At 36.1% G+C, this 24,628-nt stretch overlaps 1 long non-coding RNA gene across 1 annotated transcript; it reads left to right on the forward strand.

The window, feature by feature from the left end:
- Nucleotides 1-711: 711 nt before the first annotated feature.
- Nucleotides 712-18,426, forward strand: LOC134474667 (uncharacterized). The gene is made up of 4 exons (XR_010045531.1): nt 712-967; nt 11,373-11,499; nt 11,699-11,759; nt 13,287-18,426. It is a non-coding gene; the product is annotated as an uncharacterized LOC134474667 (long non-coding RNA).
- The last annotated feature ends 6,202 nt before the right edge of the window (nt 18,427-24,628 follow it).

Below are 24,628 nucleotides of genomic sequence, written 5' to 3' on the forward strand. Positions count from 1 at the left end.
TAAGTTAAATAGTTCAGGTAAAGTTGATTAAATTGAGAACAAAAGGGGAAGGGAGTCACATAGGAAGCAAGCATTGTTAGGCAGCAGTGAATCTTCCCTTAGGGGTTTGGGAGGGTGACTACTGAGGTCATCAGGATGATAGGAACTATTTAAAATGTCAGTCTTTATAAGGATACATTTCTTTGAATGGTGACTCCTGACTTCCTAAGAGTGCTAGGGAATTATTTAGAATATCAGTCCTTAGCATATAGATGAATTTGTTGATATTCTGTCTTGAGGCTTAGCCCATAGCAGAAGTTTTCCATCTTCTCCACAGTTGCAAGGTATCTGGGATTCTGGATGGGCTCCTCAGAGGACCCAGCCCTGTCTCATTGCTAATCATAATTAACTAACTCAGCTGCACATAGTAGTACTTTTAGGAAAATTGAATACAGATGTCTAGTGCTCTGGGTGAATGATCCAGGATGACAATTTGCCACGTATATACCAGTGTTGCCCCACAATTCATATGTTTTGAAATTTAGTTTTAGTTTATTTTTTCTTTTTATCCTTGAAATGAAATGGATTTGGAAATGAAAAGCCTGAGGTAAGGCACTTTGGTACACATATTCCTCTGTGTAGTTGAGATCAACACTGTTGAAGACAACCAGCTACAGAAGTCTCTGACTACTGTCTATCATTTGGGATCCTCTCTTGCAGGAAGGAGTTCCTTTCCCTGTTTATTTTGGACTCAGAAAGAAGACAGTAGTGCAGCAGTCAATCAGCGATGAAGAGGCAGGCTATATTAAATGTCCAATCAGGCGAGCTGTGGCAGGAGGTCTCTTGGGTCTCTTCCGGTGTGTAGACATTGTTTACCTGTTTGGAATACAAAACTGAGAGCAGAATGCTTGCTGGATTTCATTTACTGGTTTCGAAGTCCTGTGGCCTGATTAGCAAAGAATCTGGGAGACCTTCTAGCAACAGAATGGTGAGGCTTTGGATGGGAGCCCAGAAATAGGGTGGAATTGGGAGAAACCAGTTACAAGTGGTTAGAAGCAGTTCTGGTGTCTGTAGACTCAGGTATTTAGTTAGCTCCAGCTCCTGAGGTCTTCTAGCATTGGCCTTGGGTCGTCCACTTTCCCTTTTATTCCTGCTGGGAACAAGGATGATTCTGTGTCCCCAGAACCCTGAATTAACTATGATAGCACCAGACTGGAGTATCATCTTTGAAATTTTCTACTGTCCTGGCACCTCCACCATAGGGAGCAGAGGAAGGAGCTTGGGAAGCCCCTGACTCTGATGCATTTTGTAGCTGGAGCAGCAGTACTGAGCTTGATCTCTGCTCTCATTCCAGGGATCAGCAATCTTGATTTTCTAAAGTTTATAAATGTATGTAATGCAGGGCCTCATATCCACAACGGCACTCCTTAAACCTGTACTTTTTTGTATTTATAGGGATTGCCTAAATTTATGGTATGTTCTCGCATTTCCAACCTCATGACAGGTGTTGGCAAAATCAAGAGAATTCAGAGAGGTGTAATGATGTGCTTCAGTGGAGGAAGGCTTTCCAAACACCTGGTGAACTACTGTGTATTATAAATAACAGTGCAAAGAATTTCTGAACATAATTCATGTGACACATGTGCTCATAGACTATGTTTGTGAGAACAGCCATAGAGGTTTGAATTTTGAGAAAAAAAAGCTGACATAAAAGTGTCATCAAGGGCAGGGTAAAGTGTGCTTGCTAAGGACAAATTTCAGAAAGGGCTGCCTGTTAAATTCTCACTGAAAAATGCCTAAATGTAGTCATTTGTGTGAACATATAAATACATGATATCCTTCTGAATGGAAAGGAATATGGGTGTTATCTCTGAATTAAGAGCTAATTTAATAGCTTGGTTGATCATATAGATTGTTTAAATATGGAAATGCTCTGTAATGGACTTTACTAATTCCTGTAAAGGAGATGCCCTAAATTGAAATTGTGCAGGGATATCAATAGTTTAGGCATGAAGGGTTTTCTGCTTAAGGTGGATCAGACGAGCATGGAAAGGATGTGGAAGTGACCAGCAGGACACAGTGTGCACATAGCAGGACATACAACAGAGAGGGTCTTCACTGAAAGTCAGGTAGTTCTTAGGGTAAGCATGAAGTTAAAGTTGAATTATGATATCTTCCTTGAGGTGAATAACACCAGCTCTGCTAACAATCAGTATTCCACAATCCTGTCAACCCATGAATTCTGTGTTCTTCACTTGAGATCTAGTTTTGATTATCTCAAATTATGACCCAGTATCATGAAAGTGAAATTTCAATTTTTTTTTTGTACCAAGGATGGAACTCATGATCTCAAGCTTGCAAGTTAGGTTTTCATGCTGCTAGCTAAATAGCCAGCTCTGAAAGTGTTTTCTGTATATCATGGATGATATCAACCTTGTTCCTCAGAAAATGTTTAACACTGTGGAATTTTTCTATATTGTATGGCTAAAATTTTTAAAGCTACCAAAGGTGTCTTATGCAGTCACTTTTCAAGTTTCACATTGTCTGTGGGGTGTCTAAGTCAGGGTTTCTCTATTTCACACAGCTCCATAACTTAGGCTAGCCCCAAACTCAAGGCAGTTCTCCTGCATCAGCCTCCCAAGATATATTTCTTCTATCTGAGTGGAAAGTGATCACTTGTTGACACTGAGCTATAATTTGAAGCTTGCACTTGGTTTCATTGTTTATATGTTTTTTTACATATAGCAGTTTTCCGTGAACATTTGAGTTATTATTTATGTACCATATTTGATGTTATTTATGTTTTGTTCTGTGAAACCAAATTCAAATATCAAAATGCTGCTTAAGTATATTAAGAACAAAGGACTTAGTGGCCTAATTGAGATTTGAAGAGATATCATTGGTAGTACATCAGAGTGATTGATGAGATATTTGTCTGCCTCTGTGCTTTATGGATGCTGGGCCTATAGGTTCTCACTATAAGCTCTGCATTAGAGACAGTGCACAGGGACTCTTGCAGTGACTCAGCACAAGAATCAGTGGTCTTATTTGGCTGTTACATTAGCTGTGAGTTGCAATGTAGTATCAAATTTGCTGTCTCAAAAAATGTGTATATACAAAAAATTATTCCCCAAGATATGGAATTAAGATTTGAAGAAATCAGTATCCATTCAGCTGTTTTGTTTGGTTTTATTTGTTTAGTTTAATTTTGTTTTATTGAGACATGTTTTCTCTATGTATGTCAGCTAGATTTGAACCCCTTATGGAGTGCAGAATTGCCTTAACCTCAAAGCAGCACTCCTGTGTCAGCCTCTTGAGTGCTGGGATTATAGATATGTGTGTTTTTACCCTAGAAAATATTGAGGCTTGTAACTTAGCTGTGTTGTATCTTGTCATAATAGATGCCATCTTGAGCTTTGCGTTTAACTAATGCCCTGTATTTTACCCTGAAAAATGGAAAACCACTCATGGTAGAAGTCCCAGGAGAAAAGCAAAATGAGCTATACCCAAAGAAAAAAATTGACCTGCTCAACAGAAGAAGCAGAATACAGTTGTCATCCAAAATTTATTATAAGATTCTAGCTAAATGATTTCCAACAGGATCTTTTTGTTATTCTATCTTTTAAAACATCTGTAACTTTACAGTTCAAAGCCTGTTGTTTAGATCTTGAAATGGGTGTGGGGGTTCTGTGTACAAGTAGTCCTGAGACCATCTAATGAAATTCCACATTTCTCATATGGGTTGCTTGGATTCCTGTATTGTTGTTCACAAACTCAACGCAAGCTTCAGAAACCTTTACTGACACAAGCAAACACCAGGATTAAATGACAGTGACACTGAAATGAAAGAATAGTAGTTTAAAGGAGAGGAGAAAAAGACAAATGCCATGTGCTATAATGCCCACCTCTTTTCCCCAGCAATGAAGAGGCTGAAACAGAAGAATGGCCATGTATTCAAAGACAGCCTAACCTACATAGTGAGTGCAAGGCTGGCCAGAACTCCAAAGTGAGACTATGTCTTTAAAGCAAAAAAAACTAAAATGAAAATAATAAACAACCAAGGTGATAGAAAGACTATTTAAAAAAATCAATAATAGAGCTGAGTGAAAGTTGACTTATGCAAAATGGGAATTATTGAATGATGATGCAGAAGAAGGAAGGCCATATAGTGGCATGCAGGAGGCAGTGACAAACACAGACTTAGGAATGACACCTATAGTGCTACAGCACAACAGTGACCTCCTTCCTCCAATTCATTTGCAGTTCACTAAATGGAGGACTTATAAAAGCTCATGGAAATGTTAAGCTCAAGGCAAACAAGCAGCTTGAAATCCAGGCTTTGGAACATGGCCTTTAACAGACATTTCATATTTAGATTGAAATAAGAGAAATATAATCCTGCCCTGTTTGATGTCAAATGCACCAAATTTAATGGCTCACAACTTTGAGAAGTGAAGAAGTTACAAACCAAAAGATCAAAAATTTTCTTAGAGAAAAAGAGAGAAGAATATCCCTGGATTTTCAGGAGTAGTCTTCAGTGTTTTGGCCACAGACCTATTGTCAGGGTCATTTATACAGGAAAGTCACAATGTGGGTACAGTGTGTGTCTCAGACTACAATCAACCTATAAGCTTATAGCTGCTTAACTAATATTATTCATCAGGGGATCAAATCAGCCAGAAAAGTTAGGTGGAAAGAGCCAAGGCATTTTGTGGGAACAATAGTCCAGTTGTTCTGGTCATTGAGTATGGTAATTGATGCCTATCTGAACTTCTTGGAGGAGGTTGTGGTAACTGTAGTACATTTCAAGCTGTTGTTTTTCTCTGCAGGAGTATGTAGACCTGGTCACTGCATCTTCATCTTCAGTTCTGGCTTTCTTCACCTGTGCCTGTAGCAGTGATTGTTGTATTTAGTTTTTTTGCATTGACTCTTTGAGGTTCCAGTTCCTCTCTGATTGTATATCAATTTCTCTCTGCATTGACATCCTGTGCTAAAATCAAAATTATATTTGAGTGAATTAACTGATGTTTATACATTTAAAAATATTCATTAATACAGGCCAGGGATTTAGCTCAGCAGGCAGAAATGCCTGCCTGGAAAGTGCTAGGTTGTAACTTTGATCCTTGGTACCAAAAAAAAAATGTAATTTAAACTGCAAGGAAAGAAAATAATTTCATTCGTGAAAATGTAGGTTTACAAAATTTATAATTAAGTATGTCAATGGCAAATTAAACATTGTTAATAGTCATATTTAGTATCTAAAGTTGTTGGGTCTGGGGATTGAGCTCAGTGATACAAGGAGCTGCCTGGAGAGCACAAGGTCATGAGTTCAATCCCTCATACAAAAAAAAATTCACAGTTGTCAATGATGCAGTGCTGTGAGCACATTTATTGAAACTTATGCTTGTTAATTAAGAGGCTCAATGTTTCTTTTTTGGTCTGTGAAATACCTGCAGATAACATGGCAATTACAGTGAATGATGTACTGTCCCCTATAGGATTGCTATTTTCTGAGTTGTTTTTAGTTTTTGTTTTCCCACATATTTGAAAGTTAAAAATGTTGGCTGATGCTAGCTAGAAAAACTGTGATAAACATTTTTTTCAATTTAATGATATATTTCCCTATATCCATTAAGAACATTTATTTGCTACAATTACTCCAAGTCAAATTGATAAACAAATCTTAAAGTTATAGGCAGCTGAGTTAGTTAGAAATACAGGCAACCATACAATGATAAAGAGGAATGCAATTCCTGACCTTCTATGTCTGGTATGAGTTTGTGTTCTCTAAAGTGCAAGAATGAATTTTAGGAACAACAGAGTTGAAGAGCAGAATATATTTATTGAGAGAGAGAAAGTGAAAGTATTTTGCTCTAAATAGGACATTTTGGGAGTGGGAGGTGGAACCAGAGGACTTTTACCTGGAAGTCACTTTCCTTTTCCCTATTCAACTGACCTGTGGCCAGAAAAGAATCTCAATCAGCTACTTGCATATCAGCAATGCCACCTTTAAGCACCACCCAAGTCAAAATCTATATGTATGCCACCCACACACTTCCAAAAGAAAAAGCCAGACCCCCAGTGGTCATGGGGTTCTCTCAATATTCTTAGAATAAAGGCCATTTTGACTTTATATTCTCTTCTTTATTACACCAAAAATCCTATCAGAAAGCTTCTGTCTGAGAGAAACAGGAGGGATTCTGAGCAGATATCAAAGGACTCTGTCTTTTATAGGGACTTTATAGAATAAAATCATGTGGTGAAAATGGTTTAAAGTGGGTTAGATTACTGAGATTACTGAGGAGGTAGCTTAGCGCAATAGAGAAGCTGACTATAACAATGTAAAAGTGGCCTTTTATTTAAAGAATGTGGAGACAAGCCCACAGCCACTAAGGGCTTGGCTTTTATTTTTTTCTGACTGACTATGGGGTTATGGGGTATATGTGACTTTTGACTGGATGGTGCTTGGAGGGGACATTGATGTCATGCTAGGAGCTAATGGGAATTTTCTTTAGGCCCCTGGGAAAGAAAGAGGAAGTTGTAATCAAGGAGATAAGAGGAAGTGGCCATGAGAGTAAGCATCCCTGAGTTCACCTTCTTCCACCTTGAACTACCACTATGAGGTCCTGTAATTTTTCTAGGGCAAAACTCTTTCAAGTACATACTTTGGATTGAATGAAGAAATCAAAACAAAGAATTTTTGCTATCTGTCTTCCTCCATGGCTGGAGATAAGCCATTCATAAGAAATATTTTGATTCAAATCCTTAATGCATGTTGATAATATAACCAAAATTACAGATCAGTTCACTTTCAGAAAAAGAAGAAGCACTTAAAGGCAGGGATAAAGTCCTTCAATGCAAGTATCCCTGGCAAGGTGAGTTCAACATTGTGTAATATAAACTACAACTGATTTCTCTGACTTCCAGAAAGAGAAAAGTTTATACTGATATTGCCATAGCAAAATCAATCTCCAGGTATGCTATGTCTGATATGAGGTTTTTGTTCTGTAAAGTCAAAGATTGAATTTTAGGAACAACAGAAATTAACAGAAGATTATACTTATTGAGAGAAAGAAAGCTGCCTGAGACAGAGAAGGGGTCCTGAGCAGGTAGCCAAACACTGTCCTTTCTAGGGATCTTTATATAGTAAAATCATGTGATGAAATTAGTTTAAGGAGAGGAAAACTAGGAACTCACAATGCAGATGGGCATAAGATGGGACAGAGCTAAGGTAGCCAATAAGGTTATAAGTTCAGGTAAAGTTGATTAAATTGGGAACAAAGAGGGAAGGGAGTCACATAGAAAGCAGGCATTCTTAGGCAGCTATGACTTCCCTTAGGGGTTTGGGAGGGTGACTACTGAGGTCATCAGGATGACAGGAACTACATAGAATGTCAGTCTTTAACAGTATACATTCCTTTGAATAGTGACTCCTGACTTCCTCAGAGTGCGAGGGAACTATTTAGAATATCAATCCTTAGGATATGGATAAATTTGCTTGTTCCATAGCATGAGGTGTCAGTCTTCCCCATAGTTGCAAGTTATCTGGACTCCTGCATGGGCTCCTTGGGGGACCTAGCCCTGTCTCCTGCCAATACTATTTAAATTACTCAGGTCCCTGTAACAGTGCTGTTTGGAAAAATGATTACAGATGTCTTGTGCTCTATGTGAATGATCTGGGGATGTCAATGTGCAATGTATATACCAGTGTTGCCCCCTGATTAACATGTTTTGAAGTTTAAATTTAGTTGATGTGTTCTTTTTTCCTTGAAATCAAATGGATTTGAAAATTAAAAGCCTGAGGTAAAGCTCTTCAGTACAAACACTCCTCTGTCCAGGTGAGTTCACCACTGTAGAAGAATGACAGCTCCAGAAGCTTCTGCACTACAGTCTATCATTTAGAATCCTCTCTTGCAGGGAAGGGTTCTTTTCCGTGTTTATTCTTGACTCAGAAGGAGAGCAGTAGAGCAGGAGTCAATCAGTGATGAAGGGGCAGGCTATATGAACTGTCCAATCAGACGGGCCATTGCTGGCTGTGACTTCTGTCTCTTCTGATGTCTCATCATGATTTACCTGTTCTAAGTACAATACTGGTAGCAAAATGCTTTCTGGATCTCATTTAGTACTTTTGATGTCCTGTGGCCTGATTAGCAAAGAACCTGAGAGATCTTGGAGCCATGGAATGGTGAGGTTGTGGATGGGAGCCCAGAGATAGGGTGGATTGGGTGAAACCAGTTACAAGTATATAGGAGTAGTTCCGGTGTCTGCAGACTCAGGTATTTAGTTAGCTTCAGCTCCTGAGGTCCTCAAGCATTGGCCATGGGTAACTCACTGTCCCTTTTGCCTCTTGCTGTTGGCAAGGGTGATTTGGAGTTCCCAGAACCCTGGCTTCACTATGACAGCAACAGACTCAAGTATCATCTTTGAAATTCACTGCAGGCCTGGTAACTCCACAATCTTAGGCATTGGAAGGACCTTGGGAAGACCCTGACTATGATGCTTTTTTTAGTTTGTAGAGCAGTAATGATCTACATCTCTGCTCTCTTTCCTCAGAGTAGCTGATCTGGAATGTCCAAAGTTCATTAATGCCTGTAATGCAGGGCCTTATAGTCACAATGGCTCAACTTAAATTTTGGCTTTTTTGTATTTATAGTGGTCTCCTATATTTATAGTATGTTCTCATATTTCCATCCTCATGACAGGTAGTGGCAAAGGTCCTGAGAATTCAGAGATGTGTAGTAATGTGCCTCAGTAGAAGAAGGCTTCCCAAACACCTGGTAAACTCCTGTGTATTATACAGATCAGTGCAAAATAATTTCTTAACATACTTAATTATTTATGTGGCACCCCTGATCACAGACTAGGTTTGTGAGCACAGCCATAGAGTTTTGAAGTTTGAGAAAAATGAAGCAAATATGAAAGTGTTATCAAGGACAGGGTAAAAATTTGTTAAGGACAAATTCCAGAAAGGGCTACCTGTTAAATTCTCATCAAAAAATGCCAAAATTTAGGCATTTGCAGGGACATATACACATCATATCATTCTAAACAGAAAGGAATAGGGGTGTCATCTGAATTAAGAGCTGATTTAGTAGTTTGGTTGTTCATAGACAGTTTAAATATGGAAATGCTCTGCAATGGACTTTACTAAGTGGTGTAAAGGAGATGCTCTAAATAGAAATTTTGCAGTGATAACAATAGTTTGGCATGAAGGGTTTCCTGCTGAGGATGGATCAGAGGAGCATGGAAAGGATGTGCAAGTGACTGACAGGATGCAGGAAGCCTATAGCAGGACATACAACAGAGAGGTTCTTCACTGAAATTCAGGTAGTTCTTAGAGTAAGTATGAAGTTAAAGTTGGGTTCTGATTGCTTCCTTGAGGTGATCAACACCAGCTCTGGCAACAATCAGTATTTCACATCCTTGTCAACCAATGTATTTTTTGTTCCATACTTAAGATCTAATTTGGATTATCTCTAATTATGCTCCAGTGTCATGAAGGTAAAATTTGGATTTTTTTTTTTGTACCTAGGATCAAACTCATGACCTATGCTTTCCAGGAAGTCGGTCATGCCACTGAGCTAAATACCCAACTATGAAAGTGTTTTCTGTGTAGTATGCAAGATATCCACATTGTTTCTCAGAAAGTGTTGAACATTATTGGCATTTTTGGGGATTGTATGGCTATAATTTTTAAAAACAAACCAGAGGTGTCTTATGCATTCTCTTTTCAAGTTTCACTTTGTCTGTGGGGTGTCTCAGTCAGGGTTTCTCTATTTTATACAGCTCTGTAACTTAGGACAGCCCCAAATTCAAGGAAGAACTCCTTCACCAGCCTCCCAAGATATATTTCTTATATCTGAATTGAAAGTGATCACTTGGTGACAGTGAGCTATAAATTACAGCTTGGGCTTGGTTCCATTTTATATACTTATTTTTTAAAAAACAGTATTTTCCGCTAACATTTGAGCTAATATTTGTGTACCATATTGGATGTTCTTTATGTTTTGTTCTATGAAACCAAATTCATGTTTCAAAATGTTGCTGACGTATATTAAGAACAAAGTACTCACTGGCCTACATGAGATTTGAAGAGACATTAACTGTAGCCTATCAAAGTGATTGATGAGATTTTTTTTCTTTTTTTAAATTTTGAAAGTGGTAAATTACAACAGAACAAGGCAGAATAAGGCCAAATAAGATCATACAGTGAAATTGGTACACAACTTCACAACAGGTTACTGGGATAACAGTAATAGGTATCACAGCATATTTTATTATCTTTATAATAGTTGTTCTTTCAAACATGTATATCAAAATGAGATGAAATACAGAACATTATAGTACTTATCAAAACAGAATATTGAATAGAGCAATGCCATTAATCAGAATAGAGCAAAACAGTAATAAAAATATTTGCCTTCAAAGAGATAGGACAAGGAAGTCCCCCTTACTTGCAATGGTCTGCTTCCCAGGAGACGCTCAGATTTCTGGTTCCCATTTGCTAACGGGGGCTGACAGGAGAAGTGGGGTAGGGAAGAGGAATGTTTGATTCTAGGCCATGCATCAGTAGGTTCACTATTGCGTGTAGGGAGACAGGCTGTTTGTTTAGTTTCACGGCATCCTAAGTTCCCACATGGTGTGGATCTCAGGAGCTGCTGCTGGTTCTCCAGCCTGGAAGGGCCACATTCTGCCAGACTGCCACCGCTTATCAGGGAACAATGGTGCTTGGTTGCCTTCCAAGTGTCCTAAATTCCAGCACGGCATGGATCTCAGGAGCTGCTGCTGGTTTGCCCCCTGGATGGGCCACAGTCTACCACATTGCCACTACTTATCAGGGAAGGGAGGTGCTTGCTTGGGTTCCAAGTTGATTGATGGGATATTTATCTGCCTCTGTGCTTTGTGGATGCTGGTCCTGCAGGCTTCTCACTGTGAGCTCTGCTTTAGAGACAGTATACAGGGAATATTGCAGTGACTCAGCACAAGAATTAGTGCTCCTGTTTCACTGTTACATTAGCAGTGAGTTGGAATCTAGCATCAAATTTCCTGTCTTCAAAAATGTGTATATACACAAAATTAATGACCAAGACATGGATTTAAATTTGAAGAAATCAGTCTTCATTCAGCTGTTTGTTTGGTTGTATTTGTTTACTTTTGTTTTGTTTTATTGAGACAAGCTTTCTATATGTATATCAGCTGGATTTGAACACCCTATGGAGCCTAGAATTGCCCTGAACTCACTGAAACCATCCTGCCTCAGCCTTTTGAATGCTGGCATTATAGATATATACCACCACACTTTGCTTTTGATTCAGATTTGTAGGAGAGAATTTAAGATATCCCAAACCTGGTGTCTCAACCATCGTGTGAGAAATATATGTATGATCCTTTAGGAGGTGGTGACCTTTGAGGATGTGGTTGTGAACTTCAGCAATGAGGAGTGGACTTTGCTGAGTCCATCCCAAAAGAACCTCTACAGAGATGTGATGGGCGAAACCTTTAGGAACATGACTGCAATTGGTAAGGACAAAATACTTTTGTCACTCATGCTGTCAGAATGTTGTATGTCACTTATTAGTGCTATTTCATTAAGAACAACGTGAAAATATTTTTAAAAATAGCTCAAACCTGGACACATTATATCATAACTCTAAACAAAATCTATTAATTTGTATGTATTATTCTAATGAGTGCTGGTATTTCTATGTCTACAATTCAGGAGGACTTGGGAATATCCAGGAAGCTGAAAAAGAATGCAAAATTTACTGGAGATACTTAAGGTAATTCGCACTCACAAGGAGAAGGAATGTTACTGAGTAATTAGTGAGTCAGCAGAAAAATGACCACCAAACAAATGAGGCACCATTCAATTTATTGTCAGTAATATTCTCTGAAGACGTATAAGCTAGGGTATGTATAATGAGGGAGTTTAATCATGAAAATGTATGACATTGCATATAGATGTGTATGAAAGCCATACACTTTGAGTTATGACATTCTCCCTTCAGTTTTTCTACCCATATATACATGTGAATATAACATATTCATTATCTAAAAAATGCTAACATTGCAATAGAATTTGAAATAAAACAGAGTGCTTGTGTTTCCAAGCCATGCTCTAAAGAATCAGCCATCCTGACTAAAATTCTTAGCAGGCTGGTAGAATGTTAAGTGCACTCATTCTGAATATCAGTGTGCAGTTGTCTCTAGAACTTTATCCCCTCATACTTGTCCTGGATATATTTTTAAAAATTCAAAATCCACATAAAACACTGATACATGCTTACTCATATACAAAGCAGATCAAGTTATAATAGATCAGGGCTTGAAGAAGCTTAGCTATCTATTACTGGATTTGTGGAGAAGGAAAATGTTAATAGACTCTCTGTGATTGTGCATTCTTGTAAATCCAGCACACTAGGAAGCAGATTTTGCAGAATGGAAAATGCAAGTTCAAACTTCACAGCTTAATGATCAGCGAAAATCTCTTAAAACAGATTAAATAAGCTATAGATTTTATGCTAATAGCTGTTCTTCATTCCCAGCAAGGAAAATTTAAAAAATGTGTTATATAATGTCAAAAATAAAGAATATAATGTCATTTGCCATAAGAAATAGGTGGTTCTTTCTACCATCAATTCCGTGAAATAGCTCAGCTATAAAACCTAAAATGTCACAGGGTTTCTTTTAGATGAGAAACCAAAATATAAATTGTGGAATTAAATGAAAGAGAGTTAATAGAGAAAAGTAAGACTTATCATATGGAAAAGGTTAAGGACAGAAGGGAGATTGTGATGGGGAAACATATCAGAATGATCTGTATGTGATACACATATGTACCCATGTCCAAAGTGAAGCTAAAGATTCTACATTTCAAAAGCTACCAAATTTTAAGATTTCCAAATGTGTACCAGTCTTTTGGGAATGGTTGTTTTCAACATGTCTTACAAGGCCATTCTGTTACTTCATGGTCACAATTTCTTAGCAGGCATTAAAAACAGAACTTGACATTAATGCAGTCATTAAACTGAGACCCATTTCTCTGTGAATTTTTCTTTTTTTTATTTAATGTAAGGAAAGACTAAAAAAATCAGTAGAAATTATACCACTTTCAAAGTGAAAATAAACAGTAAGAAATCTAAAGACAATGATTACATATGCTGCTCATAGAAATAGTTAAAGAAACACAAAAGTGAAACACATGAAGTGGGGATTCAAACAGTGAGACTGCAAACAGTTTTGTTCAACTCTTCAATAAAAACTTTGTAATATGGTTATCAATCCTATATGTGATTTTTTTTTTACAGAAATGAAAAGCTAGGGAAATCCTATGGACATACATCTTGGATTCAGTGTAAAGAAGTATTCCCTTGTACTGCAGAAGGTAATGTGAATGTGAAAGAAGCAGAAACACACCACAATGTTCAGGTCCATGAAAAATATTGCAGTGGAGAGAAACCCTATGTATGTCAGCAATGTGGAAAAGGGTTCACCAAATCTGGACATTGTAAGCAACATGAAAGAATTCACACTGGAGAGAAACCATATGTATGTAAGAAATGTGGGAAATGTTTTACCCGACATGGACATTGTAAGCAACATGAAAGAATTCACACTGGAGAGAAAACATATGTATGTAAGCAATGTAGGAAAGCTTTTACCCGACATGGACACTGTAAGTGACATGAAAGTTCACACTCAAGATAAAACCAGTGTGTATAAGCATCATGAAAATTTTTTGAGCGCAAGTACATATTGCATAATGCATGAAAAACTTCAGACTGGGCAGAAAACTTATATATGTAAGGAATGTTGGGAAAGGTTTCAGCAGAAATGCTCATTGTCCAATACATGAAAAAATTTACACTGTTGAGAAACCCTGTTTATGTGAAGAATGTGGGAAAACTTTCACCACATATGGATTTTGTAAAATACATCAGTGATTCCACAATGGTGAGAAACCCTATGTATATAGCAATGTGGAAAAGCTTTTACCACATACAGTCATTGCAAAACACATGAAACAATTCACACTGGGATGAACCACTGGCTATGTAAGCAAGTGGAGACATTTTCAGCAGCCAGATTTTAAGTGAAATATGTGAAGAAACTCACACAAGAGATAAATCCTATGTGTTAGGGGAATACTTTCAGCACACATGATCATTGTTACATATCTGAAAGAGCTCACTGGATCCTATGTGTATTAACAGTGTGAGAAATACAGCAATCCATGTTTGTTGTTAAATACATAGAAAAAGCAGCACTCTTCAGACAGTTTAGATCTAAGTTTACTTTAAACATTCCAAGTAGACCTGAAGAAATAATCAATACAAAAGTTTGATATCAATATTTCTTCACAAATGTTCCAGAAATGACAAATCTGAAGTGGAGCTCTGCTCAAGTACATATTTTGTATGGTTTTCACTTAATCACTTATACCTCTTTAGATTTTTTAAAGTGTCTTTATGCTTCAACATGGCATCTTGTAATTAAACACGGTAAACTGAAATGGGCTTTTCACTTTCAAGTATGGATAGTGTCTATGTACTTAATATTTTGTCTTTAAACCTTAATTTTTATATTTTTGGTGAATTATTATTAGTTAAAGAAACCAAAAAGTGTAGAAATAATACAGAAGTTCTGAAAAATAAACAATAAGAAATCACTAGTTGATTAGTTACATATTGTCATCTTAGAAGTAATTGTTCAAGTTACAAAATTAAAACATACAAAGTGATAGACAAATAACACTGAACGGTTCACCTCAGTGATCCAACAAAAACTTATTAATATGCTTATCTGTTCTACAAACTTGTTTTTTATCTTAAAGACAGTAAGATTAAACACGACAAAACAGAACAGTTCATAAGGAAACAAGGAAACACAGGTTTCAAAGCATGTCCACTGAGATTTTCATTTTCTATCTTACTGTCTCTAGTTTTCTTCAGAATAGTTGTTCCTATTTTCACATGCATTGAATATATACTGAACATTATAGAACTAATCAAATAATTACAGGATGATGCAGGCTTTTTTGATCTTCAAGACTGATTTTGGGGAAGTTGATAATGATTACCATAATGTGTGTCATTCTCTTCGTAGTAGACGTCTTTATTTTTATTTATGCAAAACTCAACATAAGAGACTAAACTAATATCACTCTGAACAGTGAATAATAGTATCCTGAGAAGGAGAAAGGTGAGTAATTGCCTACATAAAGAAGGCAGAGCACGTTGTTAAAAGTGTATCAGGATTTAAATGCTACAATAGTTCTGTTGCTCTGTTTAGTTTGATTATATTTTGTTCTGGTCTGTCTACTCATTTTAGATTTGAGGGCACAGAGAGATGAACCAAAATGGCAGGTTTCACCATGATAGAAATTGTCCTTAATTTCTAATAACTAAAACTGAAACCCTGTATTACTTACATTGTCTTACTATGACTGATCTTATTTGAAGCTGGTTTGTTTGAATGTTATTTGGCCTTGACTGATTTTATTCACATTTGGTATGCTTGCTGGTATCAAGTCCAAGAGTAGAGGCAACTACTCTGAAGATGATAAGATGTGAAAGATATATATTGGGGGGCTGGGGATTTAGCTCCGTGGCTTAAGCCCCTGCCAGGCAAGTGTGAGGTCATCAGTTTGATCCCCAGTACCAAAAAATAAATAAATAAAAGATATAAATTCCAGGTTTAATTTTTTTATTTAAGGAGAAAAAAAGAACATAAAAGAACAAAGCAGTAAAAGGGTACAAATAATACAGAATTTAAAGAAAAAAATACAGTAAGAAATCACTAGTTAATAGGTTACATATTGTCTTCTTAGAAACAGTTGTCCAAATTATAAAATTAAAGCATATAAAGTGAACATTCCTACAGCGAGATTGCAGACAGTTCTGTTCAATGATCCAACAAAAGCTCAGTAATATAGTTTTCCTTCCTACACACTCAAATAGGCGTTTACATCCCTTAGACCACCTTCGTTTCCTCTCTTCTTCACAATAACAAATACACTTTTGGGTTTTTTTTTACTCCCATAGTTCTTATTACTTTTTTTTGAAGGGAATAAAATCTCAAGTGAGTTTATAAAACAGAGTTGGTTAGAACATAAGGATGGGCATAGTACTTGATGCAAAAATAGAATACCAGGTGATCAAAAATGGTTACCATTGTACCTCTTGCTATTTTTAGAAAGAGTTGCTATATCATCAGGTATAATAGAATTGATCAAAACAGTACAGAACAAGACCAATAAAATCTACACTGGAGACCTTACAGAATTTCAAAAGAAGATAACAGTCAAACCATAATGGGCAACATAGTAAATCTTATTGCCTACAAAGTGGTTGCCTATACCCTCAAACTTGATACTATTAAAACAAAATAGAATATAGTAAAATCAGGCAGAACAAGATGGGGAGAGCAATACTGGGGTTAAAATCAGGTTAATAGGAAAACAAAAAAAGTTACTATAATATATCCTGCTATTTTTTAATTTAGTTTTCCTTTAATTGAAAAATAATAAGAAAAAAATAGAATAATTTTTAAAAGGTTGGAGATCTAGATAAAAGAGACATTGTAATAGAACAACACAGGTCAGAACTGAACAATTAAAGCATCATTTTGTTTCACCACAAGGTAATCTAATATAATAGTAGTCATCATAGTGCCTCTTTCCTTGAATTATTTGAGTATAACTTCGTATACTATAGAATCAATCTCATCAAGACAGTGTGAAGCCATTCAAGAGAATGAAAGAATTACAGTATTTAGAACCAGTTAACAGAAAATGAAGAACAATTTCTATATTATCTCTTTGCCTGTAAAAAATTTTATTTATATATCACAGTAAAATATATTAAGATACAACATGTTAAAACCAGTGGAAACACGTACAACAACTTGATGGGAGCTCCAAAGAAGATGATATTAAATCAGCACTAGCTTTTATGATGTGTTATTTTCTTCAGAATATCTATTTGTACTATCACCGATACTAAAATTGAAAAACCCAGGGTAAAACCACTGCACTTAATGAGTGAAAACATTATATGGATTCAAACCAATATGATTGGGTATCACAATTACCACATACTTCTATGAATTATCATTTCTTATACTAGGGAATATATTTGGTATTTATACATGTGAGTTTGATTTATTTCACTTTTGAGTATGGTCTCAGTCTGTGTCCATTTATTTATATGTCAATGGGATCATTCTTTATAGCTGAGTAGTACTCCATTGTATAAAAACAGCATAATTTTTTTTATCCATTCTTCAGTTGATGGACACTTAGATTGTTTCCAAGATCTGGCTATTACAAACTCTGCTGCTATTAATATGGGTGCACATATATCACTGTGGAATGATGGTTTCAGTTCTGTGAATATGCCTAGAAATAGAATAGCTGGGTCAAAAGGTGCTTCCAGTCCCAGCTTTCTGAGAAATCTCCAGACTGACCTCCACAATTGTTGTACCAGTCTATACTCCCACCAACAGTGCAGGAGAGTTCCTTTGTCCCAACAGCATCTCCAACATTTGTTGTTGGTGGTTTTCTTGATCTTGGCCATTCTTTCAGGAGTGAGACAAAATCTCAGTGTGGTTTTAATTTGTATTTCTCTAATGACCATTGATGGTAAACATTTTTTCATGTATTTATTTTTCATTTGTATTTCTTCATCTCAAAATTGTTTATTCATCTCAGATGCTCATTTTTGGATTGGATCTTTGAATTTTGGTGGTCTCATTTTTAAAAATTCTTTATATGTTTTAGACAGAAGTCCTCTGTCTGAGGGGCAGTTCACTAAGATTTTTCCCAGCTTGTGGGTTTTCTTTTCACTATACTGGAGATTTATTTTGATGTGCAGAAACTTTTTAATAAGAGGTGATCCCAATTATTGATTCTGGAAAGCATTTCCCATGTGGTTTGAGTCCTGTACATCAATTCTCTACCTACTCCTATGTCTTCAAGGTTTTTACCCAATTTGTCTTCCAATAGATTTAGTGTTTCTGTTTTAATATTTAGATCTTTGATCCATTTAGATTTTATTTTAGTACATGGTGATAGGCATGGGTCTAGTTTTTGTTTTAGGCATATGGAGAGCCAGTTTCTCACCACCATTTATTAAAGAGAATGTCATTCTTCCAGTGAATATATTTGGCCCCTTTATCAAAGATAAGGTAGTTGGGTGTGTTTGTAGTGGTGATTGTATCTTCTCATCTATTCCACTGATCTTCAGCTCTGTTTTGGTTCCAGTACCATGTTGATTTTACTACAGTTGCTTTGTATTATAACTTCAAGTCAGGGATTGTGGTACCTCCTGCCTTGCTTTTGCTGCCTCTAACTGTCGTTGCTATTCTAGGTTTCTTCTGACTGCAGATGAATTTTAGGGGTGATTTCTCAAGTTCTATGAGGTATGTTGATGCTATTTTTTATCAGGATTGCATTGCATCTGTATAAAAGTTTTGGGTTAGGGTTAGGGTTAGGGTTAGGGTTAGGGTATAGGAATGCTACAGATTTTTGAGTAATGATTCTGTATCCAGCTACATTACTGAATTTATTTATTACATCTAGGAGTCTTTCAATGGAGCTTGGGGGATCTTCTATATAAAGTATCATGTCATCTGCAAATAATGATAATTTAACTTCTTTTCCTATCTTTATGCATTTTATTTCTCTCTGTTTTCTAATTGCTCTGCCCAGTATTTCCAATACTATATTCAATAGGAGCTGTGATAAGGGACATCCTTGTCTTGTGCATGATTTTAAAGTAAAGGCGTTCAGTTTTTGAACATTTAGTATGGTACTGGCTGTTGTTTTGTCATTGCCGGCCTTAATTATATTGAGGTAAGGACAATCTATTCCAATTTTCTGCAAGGTTCTTATCATAAATGAATGTTGGACCTTATCAAAAGCTTTTTCTGCATCTATAGTAATGATCATGTGATTATAACTTTTGGCTCTATTGATATGGTGTATTACATTTATTGATTTACTTATATTAAACAATCTCTGCATGCCTGGGATGAATCCCCTTGGTCATGATATATGATCTTCTTGTTGATTTGCTGCATCCTGTTTGCCAATATTTTATTGAGGATTTTTGCATCCTTGTTCATTAGGGAGATTGGTCTGTAGATCTCTTTTTCTGTTGGGTCCCCCTCTGGTTTTTGTACTAGAGCAATATTTACTTCTAGGAACAATTTATGAAGGATTGCTTCCCTTTCCATTTCATTGAAGACTTTGCAGAGTGTTGGCATTAGGTCTTCTTTATATTTCTTGTAGAATTCTTCAGTGAATCTGTCTGGGCCTGGGCTCTTCTTTGTAGGTAACGATTTTATTATGTTTTCAATTTCATTAATAGAATTTGGGTTATTCAGTATTTTTACATCTTCATGACCTAGCTTTGGTACTTCATATGCTTTAGTAATCTGTCTATTTCTTCTGTGTTATAAAACCTTTGAAAGTAGAGGTTTTTGAAATAGGTGTTGATGATCTTCTGTATTTCAATAGGGTCTGTAGTAATTTCGCCTCTTTTATTCCTTATTGCATGGATTTGAACTTCTTCCATTTTTAAAATAAGGTTGGCTAGGGGCTTTTCGATTTTATTTATTCTTTCAAAGAATCAGGTCTTTGATTCATTGATTTTTTGGATTTTTTTTTATTCTCTATTGCATTGATTTCTGCTCTGATGTTTATAATTTGTTCTTTACTTTTGGCTTTGGGCTTGACTTGCTCCTCTTTTTCTAGATTTTTGAGGTATAATATCAGGTAATTTATTTGTATTCGTTCTGTTTTCCTAATGTGGGAACTCGTGCAATAAATTTTCTTCAGAGGACAGCTTTCATTGCATCACACAGATTGTGGTATGTTGTATCTGTGCTTCCATTAGTTTGTAGGTATCGTTTAATTTCTTCTTTAATTTCCTCTGTGAATCACTGATTACTCAAGAGTGTTATTCAGTTTCCATGTGCTTGTGGGAATTTTGCAGTATCTTTTATCATTAATTTCTAATTTCATAGTGGTATGGTCTGGTAGCATGCAAGGGATAATTTCAACCCTTTGCATTTATTTAAATATACTCTGTGAATTAATATATGGTCTATTTTAGGGAATGACCCATGTAATACTGAGAAGAATGTGTATTCTGTTGTTGTTGGGTAGAGTACTCTGTATATGTCTATTAAATCCATTTATTCACAGGTGTGATTCAATTCTTTTATTCCTTTGCTCATTTTCTGTCTGGTTGATCTGTTCATTGGTGTCAGTGATGTCTTAAGATCTCCTCTTAGAATTGTGCTACTGTTAATTTGATTTTTCATTTTTGTAAGGACTTGTTTTATATAATTGGGTGCTCTGGAGTTTGGTGCATATAAATTTAAGATAGTTTTCTCTTCCTCTTGCAGTTTTCCCCTAACCAGTATGTAGTGACCTTCTTTATCCCTTCTGATCCTTATTGGCTTGACTTGCTGGTCCTCGCAGGAAACCACAGGTTCTACATCAGTTTTGATTATTAACTGCTTTCACATCGTACAACGTCTTCAAAGTTGTGTTTTTATAAATATAGCTATATAATGTTATGCTTAATTGTATAGTCCCTGATGATGTGGTCAATTCTATTGAAAATAACAAGAGAAAGCATAGTAAGTACTGTATATCACCTAATATTGTGGTCTTATATGTCTCTTTCATATCGTGATTTTCTAGGAATTTGTTTTGTTGTCTTGTTTTGATCTGTTTTCCCCCATAACACAGAAAGGATAGATATACACATAGAGATTCACACATCGGAAGAATTTCTAACCTATTTATTTGAACAAATAATATAATGCATAATGTAATGAGCAGATACTCTGAAGAAGTGACACTAAGAAACCCAATGCTAATTCTGTAGCATTATGATATAAAATTCAGCAATACTGTTATTCACTGTTCAGAGTGATATTAGTCTAGTCTCTTATTTTTTTGGGAATTGCAATATTAACATAGCATTGTTTTAATCTTTTTATGCACATGCTTCATGTTCTCTTTCATAAATGATGTTTCTGAAGTTCAGGCAATATTTGGCATTAAGATATACATTTGTAGAGGCTTGGAGTATGTGTTTTTGACAAAGTTGTGTTCTTTTCACATAACTTGTACATTAATGAATTTTATGTTTTCCAAGTTGTGAAAGACATCTACTGATTTCCTAATATCATTGGATATCATACCATGTAAACTATGTTGCCTGATTTTGTTTCTCAGTGGAGCCAATATTTGTCATTTAAGTAAACCTTTGTTTTTCTAACCATCAGAATTTTACTTGTTATGTTTATATTACATCTTTATTTGCTAGTAAGGTTTCCCCACATGTAACAAATGTAAACCGTACTACTGTGAATTTCTGATTGTGCCATACTGACAGAATTATAACTTGTCTCCAATAGCACATCACAATATATATATATATATATATATCAACATCTCCAGAAATTATAAAATTTGGCATGAATTATGAGTAACCATACTGTGAAATCAATTTTTCTTAAATATGGAGTTGTTTTGGGGGAAAATGTTGTTATTGGATGTATCATGCAAATGCCTTTATTTTATTCCTTGATGCTGTGACTGCATTATATAGTTTGTAATTATTAATGTCTTTTCCTAAAATACTGAAGTAATGGCATGAAGGGAAACCTAAATTTTGAGCTGTCGACACAGTAAAAAGTAAACTTGCTAAATAAAGATTCAGATTGTGTTCTGTTTTACTGAATTGTGAATTTATACAATGGCATATCACTTTATTTATAAGGACCAGTGCATGATGTTTGTGGTGTGTACTGATTATCTTAAAACACATACACTGGACATGAGTCCCAATTGGTTTCCTGTGGCCTGTGGTTTTAACTTCCATTTTAACATTTATGTAATTTGTAACGTGTTTAATGCCATGTTGTTGAGTACAAAATCTGCTTAGGAATTATGTTGTTAAAAACTGTGGTGTTATGAAAACACAAATGAACATTGCATTAAATAGCCCTAATCCAGTGAAGATAGTTTGCCCAAGTCTCAATTATCCTTGGGAAAATAAGTTACTCACCTCTTATGTAATCACCACTAAAATTGTATCTATTTTGTACCTGAAGAACCTGATATACTTCACAAAGTAAAAGACACTGTGAAGTACATTGTCGGCCTCTATGCACTACAGCATGTGGCCAGATTCCCTGCAGCACATTTCTGCTTACCATCAATGGGAATATTTGGAGTTTGTATTACAGCTAATCATAGAATACTGAATCTATAAGACATATATCCTGAGTACATGCACTTTCTCATTTTACCATGAAAGTAAATCTTGCTGGTCCTGTTGATGCATGCTTGTAATCCTAGCACCTCAGCAGGCTTAAATTAGTGGAAGAGGAAGTTGAGTCTCACCTACACAATTAGAGTGACCTTGTCTCAAAATATATCTTCAAGCTCTGCAGATGTAGCTTAATGATTTAGATCTCCTCCCTTTCTTCCCCAGCATCAACATTTTTTAATTCTCACAATTGCACCTCAGTAGTTGTCCTTTATCAGTTGGCCACCTGGCAGTTATCCCAGAAAATCACTTGGGAAACACATTTGTGTATGCAGTGACCATCCTGAGCATCATTTGGGCAATTGTCAATTTAAACCATTCATTCTTCTATTGAATACATAGAATTGTCACTTTTATATTCCTTGTTATTTTATAAAAACTAACAAAAAGTGTGCAATTTTTGATCATTTTGTATTTAAATAATTGCATTGGTAAGGAGATACCTATAAAGATTAGGCTAAAGATGATTTCTTTAGTTCAAGCATCATGGGAGAATGAGATGGGATGATAATGGCTTTAAAGCTGACTTTGGGAGGCAATTGCTAGATGGTTTAGCAGCGTGTGAAACAGTTGTTTTCATGCCTGCATTTGAAGTTTAAGGAAACAAGTACGTTGAGGTCAAGAATATAAATGTACGACAAGGTAAAAGAATCACTACTGCAAATTGTGATTTTTCTTTACTCAGGAAGTGTACATTTTGGTAATTTGTGCAGCAGTCTCAAATATGCCTCTATTGGAGTAAAACTTAGTGAAACATGAAAGAGCCAGACATTCCATGTTCTGAATGTAGAGGTATTAAAAACATTTTTTCTTAATGCTATTGCTGCTGTTTTGTGTAGAAAATAAGATAGGGTGACAAAACAAGCAAAAAGGACTTTGTAAGATTTTAATCCTCCTGCATAAGCATAGAAGCCACAAAAAAGTTAAACCAAAAGGATGAAGAAATAAACTACAGAATGAGAGAAATTCTGCCTATTACTCCCTGACAGCTAACATGTAAAACCAATAAGTATGTGAAAGGAACACACATTTTTCAGAATATGTACAAATTGCCAAGAAATACCTGAAGAACTATTGAGCATTTTTGCACAATAGAGAAATGAAAATAGGGACATCATTTCATTGCAGAGAGAATTAATCACCATAAGATCTAAAGAACATTCAGGAGACTACAGGAGAAAAGGAACTATTTAATCTTGTTGGTGGAAATGTAGCTAAGTAGTTCAACTACCACTGAATTCAGTTTTTAAAGTATTCAAAAGACTAAAATTAGTAATTCTCATTAGTGCAGTGCTTCCTTTAGTGGGTCTCTTCCCCAAAGAGTTAAGGACATATTGCAGTGATTCATGCAGATTCCTGGTACTGCAGCAATAGTCATTTTTCTGTGGAGAGCAGCAGCAAGCACTGCTCCGTCACCACCAAATACCAATGACGAACAACAAATACTCACTAGTGTACTCCATTTGATAAATGATGTGATATTTTATTGTGAATTTGGCTGTGACTTAGGTTTTCCAGTAGACTACAGGTCAGTGTAAATATGATAGTCATGTTAATGTCACAAGGCCATCACTAGTACACTATTACGTTCAATAGATTTGATGTATTTATCTTTTTGAGGAAGCATGTTGTTATGAAGTTCAGGCTGGCTTTGAGGTCACATTAAAACCCAGAGTGGTCTCAAACAATTCTCCTTCCTTAGTGTCTCAAGTACTGGGCTCCACACAAGAGCCAACAGGCCTAGTTTATATTTGGTATATTTAGTGCATATTCAGGATATTTTATTTCAACTGTTTATGTTGTTAAAGTATTTCCATATTTTACCTCCAGCATTTGTAGAATCTTTGGCCTTATTGAGGTGGTGATGTGCGTATCACCAGCCTCATGACATTGTCTGCTGGGTTCAGAGCTGTCAGTGTACTGCAGTGAAACATAGCTGTACATAACTGTTTCTTTTTCTACTTTCTTTCGAAAACATTTTTAAAATTTCCATGGATAATCAGAGGGTCAGTAACCCTGGCTAGAGTTTCATGCAAATGCTGACAGTTAAGTACAGTGTAGCACAGACCCAAAGATACTCTTTGTCATCTGAGAGTCTCTATAGTCCTTTCTGTACACACACTTTGTGCCTGAGCCAGCACCTGTTGTGGGTCCCAGAGTCTGCTACAAGGCCATGGAACACATAGCTTTGTGACTGCCTCTAGACCGGTATCCTATATGCCACTCTGCTGAGGCAGAGCACAGCTTCTGGCAGGAAGCCAGAAGCTCTGAGGCTCTGAGACAACACAGGTTTTTCT

This window comes from Cavia porcellus, unplaced genomic scaffold, assembly GCF_034190915.1.
Source record: "Cavia porcellus strain 051 isolate PalLab524CR breed Dunkin Hartley unplaced genomic scaffold, mCavPor4.1 scaffold_34, whole genome shotgun sequence".
In the NCBI taxonomy this organism is placed as follows: Eukaryota; Metazoa; Chordata; class Mammalia; order Rodentia; family Caviidae; genus Cavia; species Cavia porcellus.